Here is an 11,114-nt window from a genome sequence, read left to right on the forward strand (position 1 = left end):
TTGCGCTTAATCCCCCCCCCCCACCCCCCCACACACACACCCCACAGGAGTTTTTTCCACTGGCTGCTTCACCAGTTATATCTTAGTCCGTGTCATCTCACCTTCTACTCCCTTCTTCCCTCTCTTATATCTCTACTATCTCAATTTCTATTTCTTTCTAAATCAGAGCCATGTACCTATCTCCTTTGTAGTTTGAGTTCATATATACTCACTAAGGGTCTCACTTTTTCTCTCTGAATCTTACTGAGGTATATTCCTAAATAATAACTTTACTTTTGTGAAGTATAATTCTGGTGCCAGCTGTAACACAATAAAACTTGAAGCCTGGCTGCGAACACATGCTAGAAGCGAGGAAGCAAGGAGAGAGGAAGAAAAGGACATGATGATATCGAGACCCTGGTTATGTTGATAGAGACTTGTCCAAGGATTCAATGTATACCAACTTTCATATCACTCCTGCCTCCAGCCTCCAGCCTCCAGCTCTCAGTCAAATGCTCACTTAACTACAGGCCATATCACCAGCTTCTACAGTATGGAATGAAAATATACTCGTATATCTCCAAGCCAAATCAATATCCCTCAACCCTCCACAATTTATGTCCCAGTTTAGTAACAATTCATTGTTTTTGTTCCGTGATTTTATTTCCTGTCTTCACAACCTGCATATTACCTCTATCCATCTAAGACAGAGATTCTCATACCCCAATGCATCTGAAATTAGGACCACACAACCACCTTTTAGAAATTCACTAAACCAAAATATTGTGACTTTTCCATAAGCTTTTGACTATATTTGCACCCTGTTCAAAAGTCTCTGTAATGTATCTTGTTCTTTTAGTTCATGTTTCCTGAGTTACTAGGGAGAAACTAGGTGTATTTTTACTTTATCGGTCATTTAAATTCACTCAGAATGAGATGACCTTGATAAAGTTTTAGAAGTCGAGATGGAGATAGGAGGGAGTGAAGGAAAACTGGAGGAGGGTATATCGTTTAATTACCCATAGCAAGGATGAAGTGTTTAATATTCAATATCCATATAAGGTTGAGCATTAGCTATTCGGAATTTATGGATTTCCTGAGGTAGAATAATCAACATTTTATCATAAAACCAAACATATAACATAGACTACATGAAAACTTCCCTCTAAACTGTAACATAAACAATTTATTTCAGAGAGAAGTATTGCAGGAGGGATTAATTACTGTTTCAATGTGATATCAATATAGACCTTCAAAAAGTTCACATACATACACACGCACACACACACACACACACACACACACACTCACTCACTCACTCTAGATGTATTGTCTTCATGTTTCAGGCACCTGGTTGTTTCCAAATAGCTGGGTGCATGGCTTCCTGCAGGTAGAACATCTGGGTGATTGACTGCATTCCTCTCTATTCATCCAAAACTTTTGGCAGCTAGTTGCAGACAGATTGAAAATCTTCCCCAGAAACAATCAGGAGTAGCCTCTGTCAGCTAAATAGTGACAGGATCCACTGTAGTGGCTTTTTGTGTTTGTTTTGTTGGTTTTTTTCTTTTTTTTTTTTTGGTCCACCTCCCCCACATGTGTGGGCTACCCATCAAAATGTTACTTTACAGCTGCTAGATACTGATCTTTTATATTATAACCCAAGACCAATTATATCCAGAAGGAAACATGAAACATACATTTATTAAGATTTCAGTTCTTGCAGGGGTGTTTAGATTACAGATAAAGGTAAAGAATCTATATATAGGGCAATGCACATGTGAGTATCAAACTATTTAAAGTCTGAAATAATCTCTCGTAATTAATTTGGACCTTCTATGTACAGGAAAAACTGGAGCTGGCCATCTATTGGCAATTAAATTTACCTTAGTCTAAATCTAATGAATAGTGGAATACTAAGTTAAGAAATGTCCTAAATTACAGTAGAATATATATGTGATTTAAATTGTTTTTAAGTTGACAATAGCAATCACAGTAAATTATGTAAAATACACCTATGCAGTAAGATATATTTATTCATATTTTTTCCTATACATGCATGTGTTATTCAGCTGTGTGGCTTGGTGGATAAAAACATCAGTTTGGCAATCGGGTTGTATATCGATTTGGACTCTACCACTTACTATTTACATGAACTTGATAAATAAGTTAACCTGTCTGTAATTTGTAAACCAAATAAACCTAGAGCCCATGGGGCCAGCAGGTGGCATTGTGGTTAAGGTGCTTGACTCCCATATGGCCTCCATTCTTTGAGTCCTGGACCCGACAGCTTGAAAATCATGCCTGTGGGTTTGCATGCATGCCCCAATTCCGAGAAGAAGAATGAAGGAAAGGAATTGCAGTGTGACCATCTCCAGTGGGGGAGGGGGTGAATTTCTCACTTTCCTTCTCACTGTCTCTCTTTCTCTCCCAGGTGTATGCATGCACTCTATGGAAAATAATAATAAAAATCAAAATGGAGCCTACATCATAGTCATTGTGTGAGAGTTAAATAAGGTAATATGTGGTTTAAAGTATGAGGGAGGGGCCCAGAATACAGTAAGCTCTCAATAAATATAAAAAACTGTGAGAAAGAGTGAATGTGTATGTGTGCATGTGTTTAAAACTTTCAGTATTAAAAATTTTTTTTTGAGAGATTTTCACTGTAGGGCGCGTGCGCTCGCCAGACAGACAGAGAGAGACATAGAGACAGAAAGCGAGAAATCACCCCCCAGGGGGGATGGTCACGCCGCAATCCCTTCTCCTCCATTCTCCTCTAGGGATCTTGGGCACGCACGCACACACGCCCGGCGTGAGTTTTAAGCCACCGGTTCCGAGACACGAACCGCGTTCGACTACGTGGGAGTCCAGCGACATAGCCATTACGCTAACTGCTGGTTCCCAGTATTAAATTTTTTAGAGTTGTTACAAAATCTAAATTTTTATGAGAGTACAGAGAGAAAAAAATAAACTTAAAGAACAAAAGGAAGTCTTGTTAAGAACAAAATATGATTGTTAGGGTTTATCAATACATTGTTAATCTTTCTTTAATATCCTTTGATAATTTTATTTCCCTACCCTAGACTATCAGTAGAGTTTGATCAAGTTCCTATGCAATCACTTTCATATATTATTAACTCTAGGCCGGCCACTGTTTCTTATCTCTTAGAAAGTAAGAATTTTTATGCTGTCTGTCTTGTCAAATTGTTGTGACCATCACATGGAGAACAGTAGTCTGCTGCTCTTGTCTACCTACTTCATTCTTTCTCCATCTGCATGTCTCCTGGGAGAGATCACTGGGATCTTTTCAGTCCTAATCTCAGATCTGAGCATGTGGCAGAGACCAGGTCAACTATAGTACTCCATCCCCATATCCTCAGTGACTGGTCTAAGGAACAGACACCCAAAATGAACCATGAACCATCTACTCATGAGTTTAGATATAAACAGATTGGAGGTGAAAGGAACATCCTGTTCTTGGAATACCATTTGTATGGAAGATGTAGCCTAGGGCTTTTACTATCACCTTCCCTAGATGCTTGAAGAAAGCTGTCTGTAAAAGAGAGGAGGGTAAGATTGGAGTTACAGAGAAGCAGCTTGTACTAAACACAATGAATAAGGAATTTCATAGCTACAGCAAAGTCACTTCTCCCGGCTTGTAGATCTATAAAGCACTATTCTAATCATTTCTTGCTAGTCTGTATTATGAAGGCTCCAAGTTTCTAACTTCACTTGAATTGCTAAATTATCTTTCTTCCACTCACCAATTTCAACTCTTAAATCTTTTTTTCTTTTCCATTTTCAAATCTTGGGTCCTTTAATGTCCAGCTTTCTTTTACTTCCCGATCTCTTACTGATTGTCCCCTTGTCTGAAACTTTACAAATGTCAACAGGCACCTCATATTTTAGTACTTAATGATAGACTATAGTGATACTTTAACGCGCTTCAGTATCAGTTTCTGATCCATACCTGCTTCTGAATTCCAGTGCTAAGACTTCTCTTACTCTATCGTGGAATCAAGGCCTCTTGCCAGCTGCTTCTAAATATAGAGTCCATTTTCAGAGCAATATGAATGGGCCTTTAACAAGACTAACAGTGGTTGTTATCCTGGCCCAGACAGGTTGAAAAACATTCTGGGCATGTGTGCGTGTATGCCCCAAATCTTGACAAGATGGGAAAATGAAAGAGAAGGGATTGGGATATGTCATGCCCCATTGAAGCGTTCTTTCTCTCTCTCCTTTTTTCTCTGTCTCTCTGTCTCTTTCTGGTGACTCTCCCCACTGTCTAGCAATTAAAAATAGATAAATAAGGAGGATGCTTAGAAAAATGTAAACAAAACTACGATGCTGTACTACATCATGTATAGATATTACTAATACCAACAAATAAAATATGCATCTTATAATAATCTGTACAATAAGAAGGTATATGTTAAACAGAATGAAATGAGTGTTGCAGGACATAATTATGGGAATAGGGTATGGTGTCGATAGGGTCCTACATGTGTAATGATGATAGTGTGCTATAAACTGAGGATGATTTTAAAAAGCCAATTCTCTGCATCTGAGTTCCTAAAAGATGTATAATTGTATACTCATGTACTGGGTCATAGTACTATAAGATCCCTCAATAGTTCTGAGAATTCAAATCAGATACCACTTCAAGCACTTTTCATTACAAATACTCTGTTAGTACAGTGAAGCAAAGCGATTGCACATCAAATACAAACTTCAAAATATCAAATGTAAGAAAATAAGAATAAAGAATTCAAAAACATATATTTAACAAGTTGGAAAGTAATTATTTTTATTGACAATAAAAAATTCCACTTACTGGATAACTTGCTGCAAGGTTAACTTAAAACTGAGCAGTTCAGGTTCATGTAAAAACATATTTCAATTAAAACAGTCTACGAAAAAGAAGCAGCTCTGTTTTGTGTGTGCTTTTGCTTTTGCTTTCGACTCTGAGCTTTTGCATTTCCTGCCCTAATGCACGTATTACATGTCTTAATAATCAATGGAGCAGACAATATAAAATACAGACTAGCAAAATCTGAAAACATTTATGTAAGACTAAGTTAACCAATTTAAAAATACATTTCCCAAGTATTGGCTAAAAGGTTTCTTGGGGTGTTTTGTTTTAGTTCAATGCTGACGACAGCAACGTAAGGCCCTCAAGAGCAGAGACACATGATGTTCCTTTTTTTCTGTAATTTCCAGATTGTCAGGGTCTGATGATGGCAGTGATTAAGCTAATGATGTTATTGACAGTAATAATGTTGATGGCAGAGGTAGTCAAGACTGGCAAAAGGAAAAAGCTTATTTTTGAAATGGGCTCTTTTAAATTGTCATTTCCTCCTCCTTTTTTCTTTTCTCCATTGGCAATAATAGGTAGAGAATCACAAATAATTTCAAACTATATTATGTTCCTGACACAGGGGACCATATTTTAAATCACCAGTTCTCAGCCAAGGTGTCATGACACACTCATTTGTTCATAACAGCTTAGAAGTACTTTAAGATCAGTCTTAGTGTGTGATGAAAATTAGATATTAATAGGGAAAATACTAAAAAGGTGATTTTTAATGAAACGGTGTATCTGAGGTTCTACCATGAACAAAATCATTTTCACTCATTTGCTTTCAAATTATGCTCTTTTCAGAGGGGAAAAAAATGAAGCTATAACTACTACATTAGAATTATACATAAAGCCCTTCTATTTCGTTCAGACCACAGTCCTATGTTGAAAACCTTCATATATCCTCATTTTAAATGTTCTGCCATCTCATAAACAAGAAAAGATCCCAGCATTCAATTCTGTCACAATCTACAATGTGCTTCTCAGTAGAATTGGCACAAAAATCTTTTTGTTGAATTCTGGGGGATTCTGAATTTTCATTTGCAAAATATGGTCACCATAGAAATCTGCTAAAAATACAATGTTTGTTGTTATGTAAAAAGGGAACAGAAACAGAAAACCATTACCCAGATATTTAATCAGATATAAATCAGATATAAAGCCAGATAAATAAAAATCCTCTTCTATCAGAGCAATACATTCAGTCAATAATATCTACATTTTTCCTCTCCAAACCCTTTTTACCATGTCTGTTACCAAGAGAGAGAGAAACTACAAAGGGCATCCAAGCTTCTAAGAACTTATAAGGCTAAAAAGGGAGACATTTGGTTATGTTCCTACCTGCAATAGATTACCAGTCATTTGCGGCACACTGAATAAAGAATAGCTGTTTTCAATTTATACTGGTGAGAGAGAATGAGAGGAAATTCTATAGGTAAAAAGGAAAAATGTCACATTCACACAAAACACTAAAAATACAAAGTTGAGCGAGGGAAAAAAGTGACTGTGTAGAAAGGGGGAAAAGAAGGCTGTGGGTGTCAGAGCAAGACTAAAAGAGCAGGAAGAGTGAATTGAGTTTTTAATTTTAAGAGGAGTAGGAATTAAATCCTCTACCAGAAAAATAAATCAAGGGAACTTTTATAGGGTGACTAATACATTAATAACCTACAGAAAGAGCTGAGCTCTCAGGTGAAGCCGGTTCAAGGACAAAAGGGCAAGCTCCCACTCTCCGAACACTGTCAAGGGATCTTTAATGAATTCACGGAGCAGAGATACAGAATCCGGAATTCTTAGAGATGCTCGTCCACATCCGGAAAGTCTCTTGTGTACATCTCTGAAAGGCCTTATTATTGACTAATGAGCTTGTCTGAATCACCTATTTGCTTTATTATTTGCAAGCAAACATACAATTATGCCTGAGCTAATTCGAGATTCCAACTTTTCATTTTTAATGCTGCTTAGTTAACACATAAAACCTCTCACAGTGTTCGTGACAAAAAGGTTACTCTTTATTCTTTTGTGCCAGTGGTTTTTCTTTTTTTTTTTTTTTTTTTTCAAAGCAAGCTTCACTGGATGTCATTTTCTCTAGAAACTTTTTTTCCCTTCTTCCATTAGTGGAACAGTCTAATTACTGCATAATCAAAAAGAGAAGCACACGGCTCACAGTGTTCGTGACAAAAAGGTTACTCTTTATTCTTTTGTGCCAGTGGTTTTTCTTTTTTTTTTTTTTTTTTTCAAAGCAAGCTTCACTGGATGTCATTTTCTCTAGAAACTTTTTTTCCCTTCTTCCATTAGTGGAACAGTCTAATTACTGCATAATCAAAAAGAGAAGCACACGGCTGCCTAGCTTCACCACATCCACACAATGGTGCAGAATGCATCTTAACAGTCCAGTGAACTGTCAGCGGCAAAAGTAATTGGAAATTGGGGGCGATTTCTCTGTGTGTTGGTAGTGGGAGTTGTTCTTGTGCTTTGTTAATAGGCAAATCACCCTCGGGAGGTTGGGAGTCTACAGTTAGTTTGTAAAGACTCTTTATAATGTGGGGGAAAAAAATGTTGAGACACTGTCTTACTCCCTCCTAAAAAATTTTTTTTTTCAATTACACATTAAATGACTTGGCATTTGAGGTAATGTTATCTAGTGTTAATTCACCTGTTAGGAAATTGCCTCTCTCTAGAACCTGGGGTTAATAGAGTGCAAAAGACCATTCTTATCAAGGGGTAAGAGAAAGGCGATTAATTTACACTATAAATTAAAACATAGAAAATGGAAAGAAAACAGACTCTGAGTTCTGGCCTCGCTCCTGAAAACCTATTATGTTTTGTTGTTTTTTTCTGTTTTTAATTTGTTATTTTTATCCACTTTAGCAGGCCTCTAATCATTCCAGGCAGAACACACAGCATGGATGAAACTATACATGAAAGAATATGCTTCAGGAAGCAAAATTAATTGACATTGCAGGGAACATATTCATAGAGTCCACAGAGTTACAGCTGTGTGGCTTCTATTCACATCACAGTAGAATCATTTGTCTGGTTAATATTTGCAAAACCACATTTGAAAAAGAAAACTATGAAGTGTTAAGTTGACTTGTTGACAAGCATTAATCCTCTTTGTCATATTTCACCTTTAATAAAAATAGGGATGGTAATAATGATAAAATCTATTTGTACCACATTCAGAATCCATTGTGAAGCAATGTAGGTCAGGGAATGGCTCTCAACAAGTGAGCCTGGAAATAATTATAGTTCTTTGTGAAGATCAGTTATTATAAATAAAAGTCTCTGGCGAATTCATGTATATATATGTGTGTGTGTGTGTGTGTGTGTGTGTGTGTGTATACAGATAGATGATACATAGATAGAAATAAGTTATTTGTTTTTATTTCAGAAGCCCAGTCTTTGTTCTCTATTTCACACACCTTCAGCAACTAAAGTTAAAGCAGTACTAGTCATATGCAAGATGCTGAGTTAGGTACCTTCCCAAGAGCCCACATCATAAATGTGTAGTTAGACTTAACCATTTTCCTTCTTTTCTGTAGGTACTTATTTTCCCTTCATGCTTTTTTAAAAGATTCTAACATATGTAACCAAATAGAAAAAATTGGCCTGACCAGTAGCTGCTTAAGTAGAAATCAACTAAATGATGTAGTGTCAATTTTCCCCATCACTGCTTCCTGGGATTATCTGAAATTAGAACTAGTTAACAATGACTCACTCTTCACTTGACGATTTCAAAATGGGGTCCAATTTGTGGACCACTTACAAGTTTTATGTATATTATCTATTTTTTGGGAGAGGATTTGCTATAGGGCATGAGCGCTTGCCAGAAAGACAGAAAGCGAGAAATTACCCCCCAGGAGGGATGGCCACACTGCAATCCCTTCTCCTCCATTCTCCTCTTAGGATCTTGGGCACACATGCACATGCACCCAGGGTGAGTTTAAGCCACTGGGTCCGGGATTCAACCAGCAGTCGACTGACTACATGGTAGTCCACAGACATAGCCTTTACACCAACTGCTGGTTCTACATATTGCCTATTTTAAACTCTAGTTTTCTCATTTGTAAAATAGAATCAATAACACTACTAGGGTCTAGAGAAGATGCATATAAAGTAGCTATTCCAGTGTCCACCACATAGCAGATAATTAATATTGAATATTGAATTATCCCTGGATTCAAGCACACAACCTGTCACATAATGGGGACTAACTCCATGTTTGTTAAGTAGAATATAAAAATGTGAAAAAGCTTAGAGGCCAAACTAAACCTGTCACATAACTGGGACTAATTACGTATTTGTTGAATAGAATGAATGTGCAAAAGGCACATAGGCTGATTGCCATTGGTACTTGAAATATCAGAATAAGTCATCAGTCAAGCAGCAATTTTTTAAAATAAAATATGCAAGTGTCAGCATGGTTTCCAGAGTCATAGCATTTTAGACTGGTTTAGTTGCCTCTTAATAATAGCCTATAATAAGACACAGATTACATAGACAAAGGATAAATGCTCCCTTTTTTTAGAGGGAGATTTTTGCTATAGGGCATGTGCACTTGCTGGAGAGACAGAAAGACAGACAGAGAGACAGAAAGCAGGAAATCATCCCCCAGAAGAGATGACCACACTGCAATCACTTCTCCTCCATTCTCCTCTCAGAATTTTGGGCATACACGCATCTGCGCCTGGTGTAAGTTTAAGCCACTGGATCTGGGACTCAAACTGCGTTTGACTATGTGAGAGTCCAGAGACATAACCATTATGCCATCTGCTGGTCCTGTTACATGTTTTTAATAGGGTAGCAGAGGTTATTATAAATACTAGCACCCAAGGAAATATTAAACTGTCCCCATCAGAGTTAGTTAATAATGACTCACAATTCACTACTTGACAATTTCAAATTGTAGTCCAGATGACTCATCTTTAGTATCTATCCACTCCATATGTTCTGTATTTTTAGAACAATCCAAATTAACCCCCCCAAAAGCTCAATTTGTTAAGAAATAAAACAATTTAATTGTATCACAAAGTAAGTACAGGTTGAGCATTCTTTTTGTTTGCTTTTAGCTACAGTGCAAGAATATTCACAGGACAGAAACGGGGAAGTGGGTGAGAAATCACAGGGGGGAAGGCCTACAAGTCCTTCTCCTCCATCTTTCCTCTTAGGATTTTGGACATACAGGCACATGTGCCTGGCATGTTTATCAAGCTCCAGTTCCCAGACTCAAACTGCACAGTCTGCCGTGTAAGATACAGATGCCTTAACTTCCAAGACATCCGCTGGCCTCGGATTGAACACATTTAATCTGAAAATTCAAAATTCAGAATGCCCCAAAATATGAACCTTTTTGAATTTCAAAAACCATCACAAGTAGAAAATTTCACACTTGACCTCATGTATTGATTTGCAATCAAAATGCTATAACACAAAAGTACAGCATAAAATTACTTTCAACCTACATATAAAAAGTATATATGAAACAAATGAATCTTGTGTTTAGACTTGGGTCTGATCCCCAAAATATCTCATTATAGCTATGCAAATTTTCCAAATTATGGAAAAGAAATTTGAAATTTAAAACACTTCTGGTACTAAGCATTTCAGATAAGCTATATTCAACCCATATTAGAAAAGAGAAAGAACATTTGAAATGTCCCAGACAAGTTTGAAAGGTTACTTTAGCATAGTACAAACTCAATGGGAATAACACAATTTAGAGAAAATAAATAAAGTATAAAAACTGGAAATAAGAAAAACCTTTTTTTGGCAAAAAGAGAGCTTTGTAAAAAAATGAATTTGAATTTGAAAAGCATTCCATTGCCTTCTAACTATATATCTTTACATACATTCACTTAGCCTCTCTTAAACTCAGTTATCTTTAAAATGGGAATTGTAATATGTCTTTGCAAGTTTCTCATGAGAATTAGAATAAATATTCCAGGCACAGAGCAGTCAACTAAGTAAATAGTAGCAGTGGAGGTGTCAGTGGTGGCCACAGCCACAAGAGCAGCACAACAGCAGTAGCAGGAGGAATAGACTAATCTTTGGGGAGTCATTTAACTACAGGCTAAGTAAAAAGAAGCAATTTCATGCCATAGGAAAAAATAAACCCTCAGTAGTCTTCAATGTATTTTTTAAGTATGTAGTGGAAGGTGCAAAACCAGTTGAAAAAAATATATGTAATGTAATATATATATATATACATAAAATTTGTATTTCCTTACATATATATATATACATATATGTAAGGAAATGCAAATTAATAATAAAATACTAT

The sequence above is a fragment of the Tupaia chinensis genome, unplaced genomic scaffold, assembly GCF_000334495.1.
Source record: "Tupaia chinensis unplaced genomic scaffold, TupChi_1.0 Scaffold000119_1, whole genome shotgun sequence".
In the NCBI taxonomy this organism is placed as follows: domain Eukaryota; kingdom Metazoa; phylum Chordata; class Mammalia; order Scandentia; family Tupaiidae; genus Tupaia; species Tupaia belangeri.